Below are 21,210 nucleotides of genomic sequence, written 5' to 3'. Positions count from 1 at the left end.
GCCGCAAGAGCGGTATTAGGATTGCCTCGTCGTTGCTCGGCGTCTAGAGCATTGCAATCGCTTCACTGGTTGCCTGTCGCTCGCCGGATCGAGTTCAAGGTGCTCTGCCTAGCTTTTAAAATTTTGAAAGGTATGGCTCCACCTATCTTGAGTAATTTACTGACCCCATATGTTCCTTCTCGATCATTGAGATCGATGGGTCAGAATTTGGCTGTTGTCCCACGCTTTCTGCTTAGCAGGATGGGTGGCCGCTCCTTCCGGGTAGTGGCGGCCAAATTGTGGAACTCTCTTCCCAGTGAAATCCGAGCTTTGGAAGATCTACTGCTATTCAGACGTGCCATCAAAACTTTTCTTTTTAACTAATTTTTCCTGACTTTGCTGCGTTCTGTGATGTTGTGTTTATCTCTCCTGGCGCCAGGACGCCCCTTTGCTGGGGCAGCTGTGCGCGGTACAAGAACCAATAACATAACATAACATAACATAACATTACCCCCCCTGGAGAGAGAAAGAAAGCGGAGATGAAGATAGTGGGGAGGAGAGGGGGTGGGGGTCGCGTTTTAGGTCCGGCGTGTTTCCAAGTGTGCGTCGAGGGCTTCCCACGTGTCGTTTTTGGCATTGTGCTCCTTCGAGAATTTGCCAGTGATGTTATCTGCGCCTCTGAGGAAGGTGACCCAGATTATCCAGTTTTTGAAAGTGGCTTTGGCCGTGTTCTTGCAGTTTGTTAATATGATTTTCACTGCCGCTGTCAGTAGGATGTCCACTAGGTCTCTTTCCTCCTTGTTTTCTAGGCAGTCCGTCATGAACCCTGTGGCGAGACCAACAAAATTAATTGGTATGTGTTAGAATTGGGGGTCTCTGGTTGGCGCAGGTATGTACTTGCGACAAGCAGGGACCCTCTCCTCTAAGTCAGGGCAAAGGATTACTCCCAGAAATAACCCCTGCTCACCCTCTAGGTAGTGTGGCGCAAGCAGTCTAGGCTAAACTCTGGAGTACATAGGGTTAAACATTTGCAGTATCACACACAATAATCCTCAACCCACCACACAATGACACTAGACTGTATTCTTGTAAAAATATCTTCTTTATATATATTTTTAAAGCAGGCTTGTAAATACGGTCTTTGTACAAAAAAATGGTTCCAGTTAATTTTTAATAGGCCACAGTTCTTATTCTGCTTCTTCTAGTCTTTCAAAGGTGTTCTTTGGGGCCTTTTGCCCAGTTCCTGCCAAGTATAGTGCCCCTTAGCGCTTCTGTGCGCTTCCCCACGCCTCCGTGCACTTCTGGTGAGGAAATCGGGCCCGGCCTGCCAAAGCTCACGCTTCTCGCGTGAGCGGCGAAGGGCACGACCGGGTCTGGCTTTCAGATTGAGTCAAACTTCTGTGCGCGACTCGAGGCGGAGGGGGCACCGGCCACGGGGAGTGTCAGGGGGGGTCTCGGGGGGCCAGGAGCGGTGCGAGCCTCTTTGGGGAGGGGAGGCTCGTGCCGAGGTGCAGGCTGCAGATGCGGGGCACCCGGGGCACGGAAGGTCACAGAGGGCGGTGCGAGCTGCAAAGGGCAGGATGCTCGCACCGCGAGGGGGCACACACAGTACCTTTAAAGATTAGGCGAAGGTCGAGGCGGCAATGTCGGGGGTCAGCTCGGTGTCCCGCATCGCGGTGTCTTCCTTCCTGGGCCAGTCAGAGTGGCGGCTCGGCTCGGGCTTGAAGGTTGGCGTTGCGGCGCGGGCCGGGACGGGCCAGGGAGATAAAGCACCTCGAGTCCTGAAAGAGGGGGCACACGCTGGGGGCGGCGAACCTGCAGGGCACGTCAAGGGGGTCAAGACGGGCTTCTTCTGCACAGCGCGCCACAGCGGCTCACAGACAGCGGTAGGCGCTTTCCTGGGCACAGGTCAAAAAGGGCAAGCAGGTGCAGGGTGAGGCCTCTCCTCACGGTGCGAGCTACGGCTCGGTTGGGCGACAGTCACGGTGCTTGGGCCAGCGAGGCTGGTCTTCGCGGTGCTTCTGGGGCCTCGGCAGGCAGCAGTCACGGTGCTTGTAGGGACGGTAGTGCCCTGGGCCTCTCAGGGGGCACGGCGTATGATCACGACGTGCTCCGCTGTCCCCAAGTAGCAGTGCAGGGGAAGGCAGCACTCACAGCAGTTCCTCTTTCAGGGGGGTAGCGCCCAATATTCCTGGGGCGCAGTTCAGGGGGCAAGTTCCACAGCAAGCCCTTGGAGATCTTTGTAGGAGTTTGGCACAAGTTCAAAATAAAGCAAAGTCTTTCAGTCTTTCTTCTCCTGCTCTCCTTAAGCAGCAAGGCACCCACCACAGGCCAGTCTCTTGGGGTCAGAGTCAGAACTTCTCCATGCAGCTTCCAGGGTCCTTCTCTTCAGGCAGAGCTTCTTCTTTGCGCAAACAGGATCTGATTTACAAGGAGCAGGGCTCCTACTTTTATACACCATTTCCTTTGTCTTCTCAGGCCAGGGGGGCCTCTGCATAATTTCTTTCAGTCTCTGAGCTCTTGTTGGGTGTACTCTGGTGTCTTCTTTCAGTGTGAGGGGCAGGCACATCAGACGCTCCACAGGAGGTGGAGCCAGCATTGTGTGGACAGGGGCAGCCAGGAGTACCTTGATGACAGTGCTTCGCCCTTTCTGGGCCAGGTGCAGGCTGAGTCATCAGTCGCTCCCCAGGGGCGGAGCCAGCATTGTGGTGGCAGAGCACTGCCCTATTAAGAGTCCAGGGGCACTCCTACCTCCCACTAAGGCAGAGGTCTTCAATCTGTGGGGCGCGACCCCCAGGGGGGTCGTGGAGTCCTGGGAAGGGGGTCGCAGATTCTGTTGGAGCGTGCAGCAGTTCCTGGCGTCAGGCTGATTGAGGCCGGGTGATCACGGTGGAGGCCTAATTCACGCCTCATTAACAAGTAAAGGTCTTCTGAAGACCTGTGAAGTACTCGGGTGTGCCTTTCTGTGTGTCCCGAAGCTGTTTCAGCCAGGCTCACTTACACGTGCTGGGGAGTGGGGGGGGGGGGGGGTAGGGGGGTAGGGGGTGGGGTAGGGGGGGGGGGTGTCTGGGGGAGGAGGCTGTAGCCCTTTGAGTTCAATCAATGGACTTAGCTGTGGGGTTTATTTTTATTTTTAACGTTTTATATAGCGCTAGCTTAACCCGTAGGTATCAGAGCGCTTTACAAACACACATAGCAAACAGCAGAAGGACATTACAGTCATTGGTTCAAGTCCCACATACCTGGCGCCTGTGCAGGAGAAATGTGCCTGAAACTGTTCTTCACCGTGAGGTGTTTATACAGCCTGTCTGCTGCCCCCCCCCCAAGCAGGGAAGCACAGAGATGCCCTCCCATGAGAGAGGAAGAAGGAAGAAGACACAGAGAGATACTGACCCCACCCCCATGAGAGAGGCACAGAAAAGGTGGGTGGATGAAGGAGGAATGTATGTGTGGATGGAGTGGGTGAAGGGTGGGTGGATGGATGGATGGATGGAAGGAAGGATGAAGGATGGATGGGTGGATGTAAGGATGAATAGATGGATGTGTGAAAAGGTGGGTGGATGGATGGATGAAAGGGTGGGTGGATGAATGATGAGTGGATGGATGTAAAGATGAAAGGGTGGGTGGATGGATGGATGAAGGATGGATGGATGTGTGAAAAGGTGGGTGGATGGATGGATGAAAGGGTGGATGGATGAAGGATGTATGTATGGATGGATGTGTGAAAAGGTGGGGGATGAATGATGGGTGGATGGGGGTGGATGGATGGATGAAAGGGTAGGTGGATGGATGAAGGATGGATGGATGAAAGGGTGGATGGATGAAGGATGTATGTATGGATGGAAGGACAAAAAGGTAGATGGATGAAGGATGGATGTATGGGTGGATGGATGGAAGGATGAAGGGTGGGTGGATGGATGGATGGAAGGAAGGATGAAGGATGGATGGGTGGATGTAAGGATGAATAGATGGATGTGTGAAAAGGTGGGTGGATGAATGATGAGTGGATGGATGTAAAGATGAAAGGGTAGATGGATGGATGAAGGATGAATGGATGGATGTGTGAAAAGGTGGGTGGATGAATGATGAGTGGATGGATGTAAAGATGAAAGGGTAGATGGATGGATGAAGGATGAATGGATGGATGTGTGAAAAGGTGGGTGGATGAATGATGAGTGGATGGATGTAAAGATGAAAGGGTGGATGGATGGATGAAGGATGGATGGATGTGTGAAAAGGTGGGTGGATGGATGGATGAAAGGGTGGGTGGATGAATGATGAGTGGATGGATGTAAAGATGAAAGGGTGGATGGATGGATGAAGGATGGATGGATGTGTGAAAAGGTGGGTGGATGGATGTGTGAAAAGGTGGGTGGATGGATGGATGAAAGGGTGGATGGATGGATGAAGGATGGATGGATGTGTGAAAAGGTGGGTGGATGGATGTGTGAAAAGGTGGGTGGATGGATGGATGAAAGGGTGGATGGATGGATGAAGGATGGATGGATGTGTGAAAAGGTGGGTGGATGGATGTGTGAAAAGGTGGGTGGATGGATGGATGAAAGGGTGGATGGATGAAGGATGTATGTATGGATGGATGTGTGAAAAGGTGGGGGATGAATGATGGGTGGATGGATGGATGGATGAAAGGGTAGGTGGATGGATGAAGGATGGATGGATGAAAGGGTGGATGGATGAAGGATGTATGTATGGATGGAAGGACAAAAAGGTAGATGGATGAAGGATGGATGTATGGGTGGATAAAAGGTTGCATGGATGAATGATGGATGCATGGATGGATGTGTGAAAAGGTGGGGGGATGAATGATGGGTGGATGGATGGATGAAAGGGTGGGTGGATGAAGGATGGATGTATGGATGAAAGGGTGGATGGATGTATGGATGGAATAATGAAAGGGTGGATGGATGAAGGATGGATAGGTGAAATGGTGGATGTATGGATGGAAGGATGAAAGGGTGGATGGATGAAGGATGGATGTATGGATGGATGGGTAAAAGGTTGCATGGATGAATGATGGATGGATGGATGTGTGAAAAGGTGGGTGGATGAATAGATGGGTGGATAGGTAAAGGATGGACGTATGGATGGAAGGATGAAAGGGTGGATGGATGTGTGAAAGTGTGGGTGGATGAATGATGGATGGATGGATGTGATGAGGTCTAACAGGCGCATTTATGGTTGTCGATAGTTGTTGATGATGAGGAGTACCAGTTTCTAGAATCTTTTGTCGTAAGGGGGTCCTTACGCCTAAAAAGGTTTTACAAGGGGGTCTCGGCATCAAAAAGTTTGAAGACCTCTGCACTAAGGTGTAATCCTTGCATTCACCACCTGTCACACCCCAGCCCTGTCACTCACACATCCCAGACAGTCAGATACACATCCAAGCAGAGGCAGGCTGAAATGGTTAGGCAAGCAAATGCTAACTTTCTAAAAGTAGCATTTGCAAACACAGGATATTAAAATAAACTTTACTAAAAGAAGTATTTTATTATTCTGAGTTCAGGCATACTAAACTTTATTTTCTACCATGTTCCCTGAGCCTGCTGGGATTATAGAGTGTAATAATTCCAGCAGCCCATTCTGGCCTATGAGAACAGGTAGCCGTACAATAGTGAAAAACGAATTTGGCAGTAATTCACTATTAGGACATGCCACACACATCAGAGCATGTCCTACCTTACACTTACAATGCACCCTGCCCTAGGGCCTACCATAGGGGTGACTAATATGAAGTTAAGGGAAGGTTTAGGGGCTGGCAAGTGTGTGCACTTGCCCAGCCAGCATGACAGTACCAGACTGCACGCAGGTTCTGCAATGGCAGACCCTAGACACATTTTGCTAGGCCGCTTCTGTGGGTGGCACAACCAGTGCTGCAAGCCCACTAGCGGCATTTGTATTTACAAGCCCTGGCACCCCTGGTGCATTCGACTAGGGACTGACAGTAAACCAAATAAGCCAAACATGGACACCAATCAATGTAACAATTTACAACAGGGAGAGCATATGCACTTTAGCACTGGTCAGCAGTGGTAAAGTGCCCAGAGTCATTAAACCAACAAAAACAGGTCAGAGGAAATATAGGAGGAAAAAGGCAAAAAGTTTAGGGATGACCCAGCAGGAAGGGCCAAGTCCAACACAACCCCCTTCCAGCCAAAACGCAGGGTAGACCAATCACTACCTTGATGGTCTTCACTGCTTTTGGCGATAGAACAAGGACCTGGCCCGCAACTGCAGGGGCAGACTCCAGTTCTAAGCCAAACTGAACCTTTTTCAATTCCTCTGGGTATGCTCTCAGGGTCCACAAAGCCAGCCCATGTGGAACCCTTCTCTTCACCCGTGGACACCACCTGGGCAGCACCTAGCCTTAATTCGCTCACAGGTGTGTCCCAACAGGCAGACAGAAAAATGTCACAGTGGCCACTGACAGTAGTCAGGAATGAGACCCAGGCCTTATGCCTCTCAGGGCTCTCAAACCTCTGTGGCCTTAAAGAGCAGGGGGGAGTAGCCCCAGGTGCTTGGCACCCTTTGTCCACTCTCTCTCCTGTCAGGTCAGGTATGACATCCTGGCACTGACCCACCAGCTCCAGGCCTGTACCTGGCGGCTGGACCAAAGACTGGGGTGGCCTCTCCCACACCCGGTCCTCCTCCTTGGGGCTCTGTACCCTTCCACCTGGAGTGGTACCCCCTTCCAGAATTGTCAGGGCACCTGTGGCAGGTGACCTGCACAATTCTCCCACCAGTTCAGGGGTGCTATCCTGCAACTGGGGCACCAGGTCAGGGGGCACACCCTGCACCTGGCACTTAGACCTAGGGTCTAAACCCTCTAGTTAAACCAGGATCAGAGACGAGGACTCCCTCCCCTCCAGGTCAGACAACACCTGAACCTGGCTCTCCAACTCAGGGACCCAACCCTGCAGTTGAACACTTGCCTGGTGCACCAGGACTTCCCGGGGAGCACGCATGCCCCCTCCTGAGGGTGGCATATAGCTCATGTGCCATGCGACAGGCTGCCTGGCGCAGATCTCCCAACCCCTGTCTATCTGACAGTGCGGGAAGATCCCCCAGGACAGAAGTGGTGTCCCCATGGTCATTCACTGGCTGGCCCCTGGCCCACTGGTTCTTCCACTGGGGACTCTTTCCCCCTCTCGCCCCTCCTTCTGGACTTCTGCACCCTCCCAACTGGAGTGGTACTGCCAGACTCCAGAACTACTGGAGCCCTGTTTACAGAGCCTCCACGTTCTCTCGCCACTGGGGGATCCCCCTCAGCGGGTGACTCATCCAGACAGCCTAGGCTCCCCACCTGGTGTTCCCTTAAAGAACCATCCAGGATCGGAGGCTGAGGTTGGGCACTACCGGGACAAAACCCATTCTCACTCCTTCCCCTTAAGGACAGGACGTGAGGCCCTACACCCCTCTGACTACTACAGGACCTAGCTGGGCTACTCTGCGCCACTTCCACCACTCTGGGCTGGAAGATACCTGAGCCACTCCCCACAGGATCACACCCCACTGCCTCTCCAGACCCTCTGGAATCCACCACAAGGTCTGCCTCCAATGTGAGCTCCCTGGGGTCAGAGAACTCACTCTCAAACAGGTGTTGGCATAGCTCTGGAAAACTGAGACTTAAAGTATGCTCTCCCATAATTGGATTACACAGCCCCCTAGCAGGGTTAACCAAACTATCCTCCACCTCTCCATCCAGCGCCTCACACACATACTCCACACCATTCTTCTGAGACTGGCCAGACAGTAGCGGACTGTCTCTGTCACACAACCCACACTCTTCTGGGCGGTCTTTACACTCACCCACCAGGACCTCAACCATGGGGGAATCCCTCCCACCACTAGGACCATGAACTCCTACGCCAGCTACCCTATTCCCTTCAGGGACGCTGCACACTACTGGAGCTACCTCATGCCCTTGAACCTACTGACGTATGTTAAACCCCTCCAAGTCAGGTGCCACATCTCTAGGTGTGTGCACTATGCTCTCAGCACTGGTTACCTTAATGTTGCTGCCACCATCTGAGCTGGACTCCACCTCCAACTCAGCAAAGCTCAATCTCTGAGCTACACATATTTCTTGTTGTTGGACTGAAGCCCTCCTGGCCTCAAGCCCCTCGAGCTCCATGTCAAGTTTCCTCATTCTTAAGTCACGGGCAAGCTGTATTTTCATTTCTTCCAGGGCCAACTTCTTGGTTTCTAGCTCCAGTTGCCCATTTATTTCCAGCTCTGCCAACTTCAATTCATGATCTTGGGTTGCCTGTCTGTCCGCCAGCTCCTCTGGCGACAGACCTCGGCCAGAAACACTGCTACCCAAAGGGGAGGTTGCACCCCTCCACTCTGGAGTCAGGGGTCCCTCCAGCTGCTGTTCTGCATCCTCAAATTCAATATCCTTTCCAGGGGCATTCCTTGCCTTGACCCAGGCCCTCAGCGCCTTTTGGAACTGCTCCCTTCTTCCCTTCAGTGCTGGCAGATTGACTCTACTGAGCAAGTCCAGGTTTGTGTCTGCACTGTATAATTCCTGGTAGAAGTCTGAAGACTTCTAGGATCCCTTTGTTCGTCGTTTGTGATTTGTTTGTATTGTCAGTTATAGCTGCGATTCAGTGCTGCCTCTGCTTCGCTTTCAGGTACGATGCCAGTTGTTTCCCTGCCTTGTTGGCTGAGCATAGATTTATGACTTTGAATTTATTTATCCATGTGCCTGCTCTTTCACTCAGGATCTTGTTAAGCTCGTATTTTTTCTTTGTTAAGGTTGTTAGGGTATTTTTGACTGTGATGTTTGCACAGTGGCCTTTCTCCAAGGGGCCTATTTGTTCTTCTAGTTCCTTTATCTTCTTGTTCCTGCCTCTGTTGATTCTGGCCTTGATGTTTATCAGCTTCCCCTGATTGTTGCCTTTAGGGCATCCCAGGTGGTGCTTTTCTCCACTTCGCCGTTGTCATTTAGATCTAAATAGTCTTTTATGGCCTCTTCAATTTCTTTTACATTGCTCTGGTCTTGTAGGATATTGCTGTTCAGTCTCCATCTGCTAGTTGGTTTGTCGTTGTGTTTCCCGCTCATTGAGAGTGTGATGTGCGCGTGGTCCGAGATGGTTATCAGCGCTATTTCTGTGTGGCCAATCAGATGTGAGTGCGTGTTGGACATTAGGATGTAGTCTATCCTGCTGTAGGAGTTGTGTGGATGTGAGTAGAAAGTATATTTGCGTGCATCAGGGTGCTGCAGCCTCCATGGGTCTGTGAGTTGAAGCTTGGGGCAAACGTCTTTCAGGATGTTGGGATTGTGGGTGTCGTGGCTTGCTCTGTGCGGGTGTCTGTCTGTTGCTTGGTCTAATACTTGATTCATGTCTCCTGCCACGAGGAGGAGGTCTTCTTGGGGAATTCCTGATAGTCTTGTGGTAACTCCTTCCCAGAATTCTTTGTCATCCGAATTTAGTCCGTATATGTTGGTTACGTGTATTGTTTCATCCCCCCTTTTCAGACTCGTGAGTAGTAGTCTGCCTTCTTCATCTGTGTGTGTTTTCCCTAGGGTCAGGTTGGCCTTCCTGCTTACTATTGTGACTACCCCACGTTTCTTGTGCTTGGCTGGTGAGCAGAAACCCTCCCCTATCCACCTCGCTTTCAGCTGTGCGACCTCTTCTTGTGAGAGCTTGGCTTCTTGCAATACATATACGTCCCCTTTCAGTTTTGCCAGATATTCGAGCGTCTTCCTGCGTTTGACTGGGTGGTTGAGGCCCTTGACATTTAGGGACACTACCTTGAGGTTTGCGGCTGGCCTGGCTTGTGTTGATGTGCTCATGGTGGTTTCTTGGTGTCGCCGCCTGTCGGTGGGTCATTTAGGTTGCCTGCTGTGGGCGCCATTGGTCTACGCTTCCCGCTTAGAGAAGCCCCCTCTGGGCTGTGGCTTAGTATGAGTAGGGATGTAGAGATAGTAAAGACATAGAGAAAAAGTAATGCATGCTTCTGTACTGTGGTGTTCAGTCGCGATCTCCCATTCTTCCCTCCTCCCTTCCCTCCCCCTCCCTTCCCTCCCCCCTCCCCCCGCTTTTTGAACTGTGAGCGTGTGACAGCAGAGTCCTCCCTCTCTCCCTCCCCCAAGTCCGTATCTGTGCTGAAAGGAGAGATACAGCCCTTGTCACTCTGTGTCCTTGCATAGTATTTCCCCCCTTAGCTCGATAGTGTCTGTGAATAGAAAAAAGGATATGGTTGCACTTCTGCGCCCTCCGTGCTGCTGCGTTTGCTTTTGAGGTAGCATTGTTGTGTCCTTCTTCCTCTCCTCCAATCGCTTGGGGTAGGTCTGGTAGGTCATCACGCTTGTGTTTGTCTGAAAAAGACTGAGGTAGACAAAGGTTGCGTACTTCAGTTGCGCTGGGGCAGTTCTGCGATTGTACTCAGTGTTCTTTCTCTTCTTTCTTCCGAGTTGAGGTAGGTGTGTCATCAAAGTTAAAAAAGAAAAACAGTGCTCGCCGGCCTTGGGTAGAAATGTTCCAGTGTCGGTTTAGGTCGGCTTTACTCCTCTCCGCCTTCTGCAGCATCTGACGAGGCTCTTCTCTTTGCTCCTGGGCTCTGTGCCTCCATGGTCTCTGGCTCTGGTCCTCTCAGGTATCTCTTTAGTTCGTTGGGGTCATCGAATAGGAGGGTGCTGTTCCTGTCCGTTATTCTCAGCCTGGACGGTCCGGCAAAACTGAAGGTGATGTTATTTCTTCGCATCTTGTCCCGTAGGGCTAGGAACCCTTTCCTGGTTTCTACTGTGAGTTTAGAGTAGTCTTGCGTGATTATTATCTTTTGGCCGTTTATGGTCAGCGATTGCCTCTTTCTGGCGATTGCAAAGATTGCATCTGTTTGGTTGCCACACAGTGGTTTGCAGATGATTGATCTTGGGCTGTTGCTGTTTTGGAGCTTCCTTGCTGGGATCCTGTATGCTTTCTCTATTTTGAAGGGCTTGTCGAATTATTATTATTATATTATATTATATTACATTATTGGGGCAAAGCACTGCCATCCTCTGTCAACACTGGCACTCTGGTTCACTCATGCCACCCTCTGGCTGGCACACCCATGCCACCCTCGGTGTCATCAGAGCACCCTCTGGTTGACCAGTGAGTGTACATTATTGTGGCAAAGCAAAGCACACCTGCTAAGTGCTTTAAGTTTTGCAAAATTAAATTACAACAACACCTGCCCTGCCCCAACTGACATTAATGAAGGCTGGCACCTGCTTGTCTGCTCCCTTTCCTTTCCTTTTCCTGTTTGTTGCAATTTTTTTTTTTTTAACAGGAACCTAACCGAATTCTGGAGGGCCCCTTGAGGAAGCACTACAGGGAATGGTTACAAATGATGAGGTTGAACTTTTGCACCTGCTCATAGCCTTTGCTTTTGCAAAAATCGTTTTTCTGTAATTTCGCGCTATTCGCGAGGCGCGACGTCGTGCGAAATCGACCGTAGAAGCCGCGAACTCGTGCGAAAAACCCCAAGGTCGAGTATGGGCGCCGCCATTTTGTTTGCGTGACGTATTTCCGTTTCCGCCCGCGAAGTGTAATCTCGCGGAATGAGCGCGTTGCGAATACAAGTTCGCACGAGTTCGCGAAAGAAATCGCGTGCGAACTTACTCACGCTCACGTGATCGGGCCGCCATCTTGTTTTTCATTCATTTTTGTGTCTGGGCTAGGTGGTGTTTCTAATCCTCTCTATATCTCTGCCATCCTGTGCTTGTTATAATATTTTTTGAATCTATTTAAATTATTATTTATCCCTCTAGTTTTCTAGCTTTATATTTTTGTGTTTTTTGCTACTTTTGTTTACTTTTCAACTACTTTTTTAAACTTTTATTTTCTTCTTCCCTAATCTTATTCTTTTTCATTTTTTCTCCTTGTTCCTACCACCTGCCCAGACCATGGTGAAGACAGCAGTGAAGCTGCCCAAGACGGGCCCCGCAGCCCGTGCCCGGCTCCCGTGTGGCCGTTTAAGGGCGGAAATGGTGGTGCCCAGGGAGATCTTCAGCCCTGAGAAGGTGGGCTCACTGGTTTTCTATGTCCAGCGCCTTCTCCCCAGGACCATCGCGGCAGGCGGCAGGATCGCTGCTGGCTACACCAACTGCCAGGAGCGACGGAAGCGGTGGGAGCAGGTGTGCCGGGCCCTGTTTGACATCTCGGGGGTCCAGCGCACCTACAACCAGGTGACCCACCGCTGGACGGATATCCTGGACAGGGAGCGCGAACTGCTCGACCTGCTGGGAGTGGAGGTCCCCGGGCTTGGTGAGTAGTAGTAGCAATTTTTTCATCACTCTCTACTCTGTTTTTTCCCCTGCTCTGTGTGTTATATTGCAAATGTTTGTTTTAACTTTTTTTATAAAGAGCAATAATGCTGCCGATTACATTGATAGTAGAGGTAAATTAATATTTCAAAATCTTCTGTGCATTTCAGGTGCACTGCTCTCCTTCTCTGTGGCGGTGCCACTGCTTATTTGTTTTCTATTTTGTGTTCATTTAATTGGGCTGAGTAATGTATGAGTGTACTTTACAGAACTGCGTAATGCTAGACACCAAGGGGCAGATTTACAATCCCCTTGCGCCACGTTTACGCTGCCTTACCTGACGCAACAGCGACGTAAACGTGGCGCATCCCTGCGAGTCATGTACAACGTGATGCATCTAGGGAGACGCGCCACGTTAAGGCCTGGGCCTGAGCCACAATGGGTGCGTCTCCACACAGGGGGGTTCGGGGGGGTGGCGGTCAGGCAGCTGTGCGCCTCGCAATAGTGCCTGCGTGAAATCTACAAGATTTAACGCAGGCACTTCCGCGACGCTGCTACGTCAATTCTTTATGCCTGCTTGGTTGAAGCAGGCGTAAGGACTGATGCGGTATGTTGAGTATTGGGCAGCCCTGAGCAGTGCTAGAGTTGCATCGCGCCTGCGACGCGACTCTAGAGATGCGCCCCTCTTTCGTCACGAGATGCGTCACGCATCTGCCTACCCTTGCGCCAGGGTGTACCGCATTGTAATTGCGGCGCATCTGCCGTGAAGCAAGGTTAGTTTTGCGTTACGCATTTGTTCTGGTGCACCTCTGGAGGTGTGCAGCCCAGAACTAGTAAGTATGCCCCTAAGTGTCAGATTTGCAATTACCTGCGCATCCCTTCAAAGTGTGCGGCACGCCAACACCACCCATGGTGCGCCGTATTTACAATGCGGCACACCATGGTCCCAAAACGTCACCGAAGCGTTTACGCATCGGTGCCGAAAAGGCTGCTCATTGATGGAGTTGCGTCGCAACGATGGCGCAGCTCCAGCAATGCTGCGTCAAGCCGTACGTCTTCTTCATGCCGGTGCAGGGTTTGAGTGCGCATCATTGTCCTAAATGACTGATTCAAATTTAATATATTCCCCATAGCCACTTTTAGCATGCGTTCCTGCGCAGGAACGCCCTCCCTTGCGCTGGAACGCTCCCTTATGGCGCAGGGCTTTGAAATGGGATGCATCTCCCATATGCGTCACGTTGTTAATATACGCCACACCATGGCGCCTCTCTTGTTGTGGCTCTGCGTCAGAAAAGTGACGCAAGAACGGAGCAAAAGAGCTGCAAGGGGCTTGTAAATCTGCCCCTAGAGTAGAGTAGAGGCTCAGGTGCAGTCCTTCCTTTGTAGCCCTCTTTTTGGCTGAAATAGTTGGTTCTTGTTCTTTCTAAATGTTTGATTTGGTTGACAAGGACATCGACAAGCAGCAATCATCAATGTTTTCTGTTCTTTCTTTCATGTTGTATGTCAGGTCCCCCCAGGGGCAAGCGGACAGAAGTGGAACAGGAGGATGCTGTTGTGGCTCCAGAGGAGGAGGATGCAGGCCAGGGCGGCGAGTGCTCCTTTGCTGGCCCCAGTAAGTTTTCATTTAAATATAGAGGACCTACTGTTGTCCAAGCGTTCCTAATTTAATTTTTTCGAAATAGTGTTTAGATAGGAGCACAATCCATAATACTACTGTTGCAGGGACAATTCTCCACAAACCGAACTATGGACACTAAACACCAGAGTAATACATTTTCAGAGTGGCGTGTTTGGCACACTGTATAAACCTGGTAGTGTCTGCGGCACGGACTCCTCCTTGCCAAAATTTGCAAAACCTTTCGCTCAGTCACTCTAGTCTGGAGGACCAAAAACCACAGAGTCTATTCAAGTTTAAAAGCTTTATTAAAAGTAAAAGTAAACACCTATATTAAAATTAAGTTAGCTGGAAATGGAAAAGTGCTTGGTGCTGAGTTGATGAGTAATTGAACACATTTCTTGTGGTCGAGCCGAGCTTTCATCTGGTTTGAAGTTGATGTTGGTCTTGTCCTTAGAAGTCCAGCTTCTGTCTGTTCAGAGAAAAATGGTGTGTGTTAAAATTAAGCAAGCATTCATCAATTGTGACAAAAAAGTGCAGCAAGACAACAGCCTTCCGTGGAAGGAGGGACATTTTTACTTTAGACTAGAGTAGACAGTCAATTACTTTTTCTGTTGTTTTCACGTTCCTTCATTCCTAGACCAAATACTAGTGAGTGGTGTAATCTAACATTCTTAAATCTACTTTGTAGGTGGAACATCTGGTGCAGGGGCCAGCTCGGATGTGGTGGTGGTGGTAGACTCCGGGTCCGAGGACAACTCTGGGGAGGAGGCGGCGGTGGCGCAAGTGGCCAAAGAAGAGACTGTGAGGAAACAGACAGTGGTGGTGGCGGGTAGAGGTAAGCTGGATCATGGTACTATCTGACTCTTAGATAGCATATGATGTGTATCTACAGAGAGTAGACGGTCACTGGATGAACTACGAAAATACTATGAAATGTTTCCGGGGGGGCGTGGGGGGGCAACATCATCACCATCTCCTGAGTCCTGACATGATTGAGCACAAGTATTACATATATTTTTTTTAAATCTAACACGACATAGAGCTTAAATAAACAAAGAACCCCATAGGGGGAAGAGAAAAATCTTGTGCGGCACCACAGCAGACGACCTGGCAACTACATTAAAACAGGGAAAAACAAAAAATGCCAGAAAAAAACAATTCAATCTAAATCAGGAGGATGTGGTATAGAGCATGGGTCCTCACAAACTTTCTCTCGGGGCCAAATTGACAGTGTGGTTTGTGTCCAAGGGCGGCACCGAAGGGGGCAGGGTCAGTGGGGGAGGGGGTTGGATCTAGAGCAACAAAAAAAACTATGACCATGAGGTTGAACTCATGCCCCAGCAGCGGATGCCTTTGTCCACTGAGGCACCAGACCTGGCATACACATTACACACATCTTTCTTTCTCTCTCTCTGTCTCTCTCCCTCCCTCTCTCTCTGTCTCCCTCCCTCTCTCTCTGTCTCCCTCTCTCTCTCTCTGTCTCCCTCCCTCTCTCTCTGTCTCCCTCCCTCTCTCTCTGTCTCCCTCCCTCTCTCTGTTTCCCTCCCTCTCTCTCTCTGTCTCCCTCCCTCTCTGCCTGTCTCCCTCTCTTGCTCTCTCTCCCCCTCTCTCTCTCTCTCCCTCTGTCTCACTCACTCTGTCCGTCTCCCTCTCTCTCTGTCTCCCTCCGTCTCTCTGTCTCCCTCTGTCTCCGTCTCTCTGTCTCCCTCTGTCTCCGTCTCTCTATCTCCCTCTCTGTCTCCCTCCCTCCGTCACCCTCAATCTCAATCCCTCTCTCTCTCTCCCTCGCCATCTCCCTCTCTATCTCTCTGTCCCTGTCTCTGCCTCTATCTGTCTGTCGGTTCCAGCCTGCTGTAATTACCATATTGTAATTTGTCACTGGGCCAGCACTGGATGGACCTGCAATCCGAGGGGGGGCAAGCGCCCCCCCTTACCCCTCCCTGCGGACGCCCATGATACTGGCCTCAATAGTTTTGTACTGCGCTGGCTAGTTGCTAGTTGTACTGTGACACAACTTTCTGCTGAATCATTTTGTGTTAATCATATTCTTAAAGAGCATTGGTTACAGATTATGTCTTTCTTTCTTCATATAGTTGGCAATACTAAAACATCAAAAGCACCAAGGAGTATGAAGACTCTACTGGCCCGGCAACGGAGGCTGGATGCTACTGTTGCCCAATATCGGCGGCTGGTAGAACTGGAGGGGGAGGACACGCAGTCCAGTACATCAAATGAGACACCTGCATCCTCCTCCGTGACCCCACGTTCTGCCGGCCAGCGCAGTGCTCCGGCGATACGGAGCCGGGCTGGCAGACTCCACCGCCGAGCAGCAAAGGCTGCCCCTCACAGTACTCTAAAGGCTCGCTTGCGCCGTGCAATGCACAGAGTGTCCGACCTGGAGGCGGAGGTCCGGAAGTTGAAAGAATACCAAAATTTGTTGGAGGGCCTCCGCCTAGACCACGCCACCCTCCGGGAGCAGTACAATGCCCTGGCCCTAAGGCATGATGCCCTGGAGGCCAAAGTCAACACCATGCATCCATAGAGTGTCCCTTGCCCCTTTTTTATAGACTTTGGGGGGTGGGAATTGGGAGTTGGGGTTTTTGGGGACTTTTGAAGGACTATTTATTTGTTGGGGTTAGGGAGGGTCTTGCGGGAGATTATTTTGTTAGGGATATAAAAATATACTTTTTCCAACTTTATCTGAGCATAACTGTTTTTTACTACTTTTGAGCCTGGTGGGTGGTGGTTTTGCAGTAAGTTCGTTTTACTGAACACTGTCATCGTGTTGGTTCACCTGTAATTGGCCAAATGTTTTCCAAAGTTAAATGCCTGTCACAGAGTTTCTTAAATCAAGAGTCCTAGGAGTTTACTAGTAGTACCACTGTCACTCTCTCGCCTCTCCTAATACTCCATTATACTACCTCCCATCCAAATGCTTATCTTACCTGTAATTTGTGTTTGAGGGCTGTCTCCACCTGGAATTCACAGTGTCCTAAAGCGTTCTGCAGCAGGGCCCCAACTGGAGTTTCCCGGCGTGGATTTTCTGCAAAGCAAAAGCAATCAACATTCGAAATGTGCCAGCGGTGCTCACAGACCCCAAAACCCTAGAAGCCACACAGACAGCACCCCTAAGACAGGCAAGCGAGCATTAATAACGCCTAAACGTTCACCTGTAATTGGTCAAATGTTTTCCAAAGTTAAATGCCTGTCACAGAGTTTCTTAAATCAAGAGTCCTAGGAGTTTACTAGTAGTACCACTGTCACTCTCTCGCCTCTCCTCCTAATACTCCATTATACTACCTCCCATCCAAACGCTTATCTTACCTCTAATTTGTGTTTGAGGGCTGTCTCCACCTGGAATTCACAGTGTCCTAAAGCGTTCTGCAGCAGGGCCCCAACTGGAGTTTCCCGGCGTGGATTTTCTGCAAAGCAAAAGCAATCGACATTCGAAATGTGCCAGCGGTGCTCACAGACCCCAAAACCCTAGAAGCCCCACAGACAGCACCCCTAAGACAGGCAAGCGAGCATTAATAACGCCTAAACGTTCACCTGTAATTGGCCAAATGTTTTCCAAAGTTAAATGCCTGTCACAGAGTTTCTTAAATCAAGAGTCCTAGGAGTTTACTAGTAGTACCACTGTCACTCTCTCGCCTCTCCTCCTAATACTCCATTATACTACCTCCCATCCAAACGCTTATCTTACCTCTAATTTGTGTTTGAGGGCTGTCTCCACCTGGAATTCACAGTGTCCTAAAGCGTTCTGCAGCAGGGCCCCAACTGGAGTTTCCCGGCGTGGATTTTCTGCAAAGCAAAAGCAATCGACATTCGAAATGTGCCAGCGGGGCTCACAGACCCCAAAACCCTAGAAGCCACACAGACAGCACCCCTAAGACAGGCAAGCGAGCAATAACGCCTAAACGTTTTCACCTCCCATTTCCTCCTAACCAATTTCATCCCTTAATAGACCTTCCCAGCAATGGCCCAGCCAAGACCCGTAAACCCAGGCGCAAACAAGTTTGACACCCCCCAAACAGCCAAAACGCAAATCCGGGAAAAAAGCCACACTTAGCAAAATGTATTTAAATGAGGACTCACTACTTCCAGTACCTCTTTAGGGGACTCGTCAACGTAAGTTTCTTCATTGTGCGGAATCCAGGCATCAGCATTACGGGAAATGGATAGGGTGAGTCTGGAGGAGGAGGATAGACGACCAGGACTGAGTTCTTGGCAACTAACTTGTGAACCTGATGAATGCTGCGGCATCAAAATCAAGACAGTTCTGCTGATGGGCTTGTTGTTTGATTGGGTGATTACAGTTTTGTTGTGAATGGGATCAAGCACTTGCTAAACAAAGAAAGACAGACACACAGGAATAAAAGTGAATAAGGACTAAAAATAAAGTTAATGAATCCTTGACTCATATTCAGAACTCGCTGTCAGGGAAGCAGAACTCGTCCTCATACTCTGCAAATTCAGTCGGTAGTACTTCTGGTAACTGAGGAGAACTTTCCTCAGGTAGGTCGGTGTCCTCTTCTTCCTGCGTGCATTCTCGTACTTTGTAATCTGGTGGTATGAAGTGCTGGTTCATCTTTATCATGGTGAGCCGCTCCACATTTGCGGGCAAGAGGCGGGACCTTTTGGAAGTCACAATGCCACCAGCAGAACTAAAAACACGTTCTGAAGACACGCTTGCGAGTGGGCAAGACAAGTAATTGATAGCCAGGTTGGTGAGCTCTCGCCATATGTTTCTTTTCCCATGCCAATATGCCAATGGGCCCTCAGTAATATTGACCGCTGTTGAGTCGTCCAGGGAGGCCTGCACCATTGAAACAATGTTCTCCCGCATTCCTGTACTTTGCACTTCTGTGTCCTTTCTGGGACAAGGAAACCCTAGCTGACTTAGCCAATCCTCTTCAGACATATCGCCTGTGCCTGGTGCAGATGATACGGTTGCTGGTGTGGTTAACGGCACAGAGGAAAAGACACTCACTTCTGCCACAGGCACAGAAGTGCTTTTTTGGGACGCCTGTTGGCCTGCTGATTCACTAGTACTGTCTTCTCCTACAGTTTCCTTCCGCTCTCTTTCAAAACGAATGGCTGACCGAGCTAGCCAACCTTTGTACTCTGTAACATCTGAAGTTTCAAAAGGAATTAATACTTTGCCTAACAATGGCTTTCTGTAACATGGATCCAGAAGCGTAGCACAAATGTAGTGCTGTTGTTTCTTGATATTTACAAGCCGTTTATTGCTAACTAGGCGTTGTAATAATCTCTGGGCCAACTCATATGCTTCATTCGTTCCAGCATCCTTTAATTTTGAAGACACCGCCTTGACTTGGTGCTCGAGCTTCAGCAACCATGGGATAGCTTTTCCCAAATTACAGTCCTCCCTGCTGACTTCACGCGTGAAGACCTCAAAAGGACGAAGCATGTCTGTCAGGCTTTTAACTAGCTGCCATTGCTCCACCGCTAGCATCATTTCTGTCGTAGCACCACCCAGGTTGTAGACATACTCATTGACTACTGGAAACAGCTCATGCAGACGCTCAAGCATGTAGAAGGTTGAATTCCAACGTGTTGCCACCTCCTGGATAAGTGCTTTCACTGGCATTCTACGTTCATGTTGCTTGCGCCTCAGCTCCTTCCGGGCCTTAAAAGAATGGTTGAAATGTGTGCATATTCTTCTGCAGGTGGTCAGTATTTTGTCGACTGCAAGTTCATTTTTCAAGAACTTTTGCACGACCAGGTTTATACAGTGCGCCAAACACGCCACTCTGAAATAGTCACTGTCCTCCATGGCCTTAACTACATTGCTGCCATTATCAGTAGAAACATAACCAAACTTGCATTTTCTTGGGGGCAGCCATTGCGAGACCTTTTTGTTAAAGTCATCCAAAATGTTGTCTGCAGTATGACTTTTCTCCAAGCCAAACATGGCTAATGTTGCATGTTTACGAGCACCCTTAAAAATCTCGACCAAGTCACCACCTGCATTTATCTGTTTTGCAACCCCTGAAAAAGAGACCCAGTGTGCAGTGATGCACATGTAATCATTGGCTGCGCAACTGGTCCACATGTCTGTTGTCAGGTGTATAGTGTGAACAGCACTCTTCTGCAAAGCTTCCCCAATCAACTCAAGCACCTCTTTATGTAGTGCTGGAACAGCAACCCTGGCAAAATAGAACCGGCTAGTAACCTTCCATATAGGGGCCAGTGTTGCCACGAGTTCAAGAAAACCCACACCTTCGACAAACGAAAAAGGGAGAAGGTCCACCGCTAGCATTTTAGCCAGCTTAGTGTTATACAGGCGCACAATTGGGTGGTTGCGTTGAAATGGCGCATCTGAGGAGAACATGTCTGTAATGCTGCGCTGGACAAGTTTAATGGATGATGCTGATGCCTTCTTCGGCCCACTTCTGCTCAGTGTTGACATTTTCGGCATTGGTGTATCTCCCAGACTCTCAGTGTGCCTCCTATGTGTTCCGGAGGGTGTGGTGCTGCCAGGGGTACTGGGTGCGACCGGATAAATGTCTGACACTTCTTCTACCTCCCCGTCATCTTCAGATGAAACACCTAGTACGGGTATATTTTGGCCACTTGCCCTTTGGGATTGCTTTCCCTTGATGTTTGCTAGGTGCGCAAACCATTCGACAGCGTGCCTTCTTTCAAGATGACCTATCTGGCCTCCGGTACCATAGTTGGTACCAATATTACCACGGCTAACTGTAGTCGTACAAATGGAACAAACGGCTAGGTTATCATGCTTTGCATGGACACTAAAAAAGTTCCAAACTGGGGACTGGAAACTTCTGGTTTTGCCATACGAGGTGATACTGCCAATGCCAGATGAAGCAGTGGTGGATGAGCCTTGCAGACATCTACTGGGTTGTGCAATTATTGCAGCAACCCTACTTGAGGGAGTCGAGCTGGATGGAGTTCCCCTCTGGGGAGAAAATATGGGAGCTGTAGGTTTTGTTGAACTTGTACTACTTGACTGCGTTAGTGGTGCTACCAGTGCCACATCGCCAGGGTCACGCTCAGCATGACATCGGGATAGGGTATAAATGTCTGTCTGCTGCATGGCCGGTGTGGCTGGAATGGCATGTGTGATGACTAGGTCATTGCTGTCATCCTGTTCATCAACATCAGAATGCACCACTTCATCAAGTCCGACGTTCGGATCCATAAGTATGAGCTTTCCGGGGCCCTTCCTTTTAACATTTGATACCTTTCTCAGCTCATGGTGTGCCTCCCTCTCAGACGTCGGAGATGGTTGCCAATCTTGATCCAGATTATCTGATGGAGCGGGGCTTGAAGAGGAACTTCTACACACCCTCCATGG

Source organism: Lissotriton vulgaris, chromosome 1_1 (genome assembly GCF_964263255.1).
Source record: "Lissotriton vulgaris chromosome 1_1, aLisVul1.2, whole genome shotgun sequence".
Taxonomy (NCBI): Eukaryota; Metazoa; Chordata; class Amphibia; order Caudata; family Salamandridae; genus Lissotriton; species Lissotriton vulgaris.
This window is presented reverse-complemented; position numbering follows the sequence as displayed.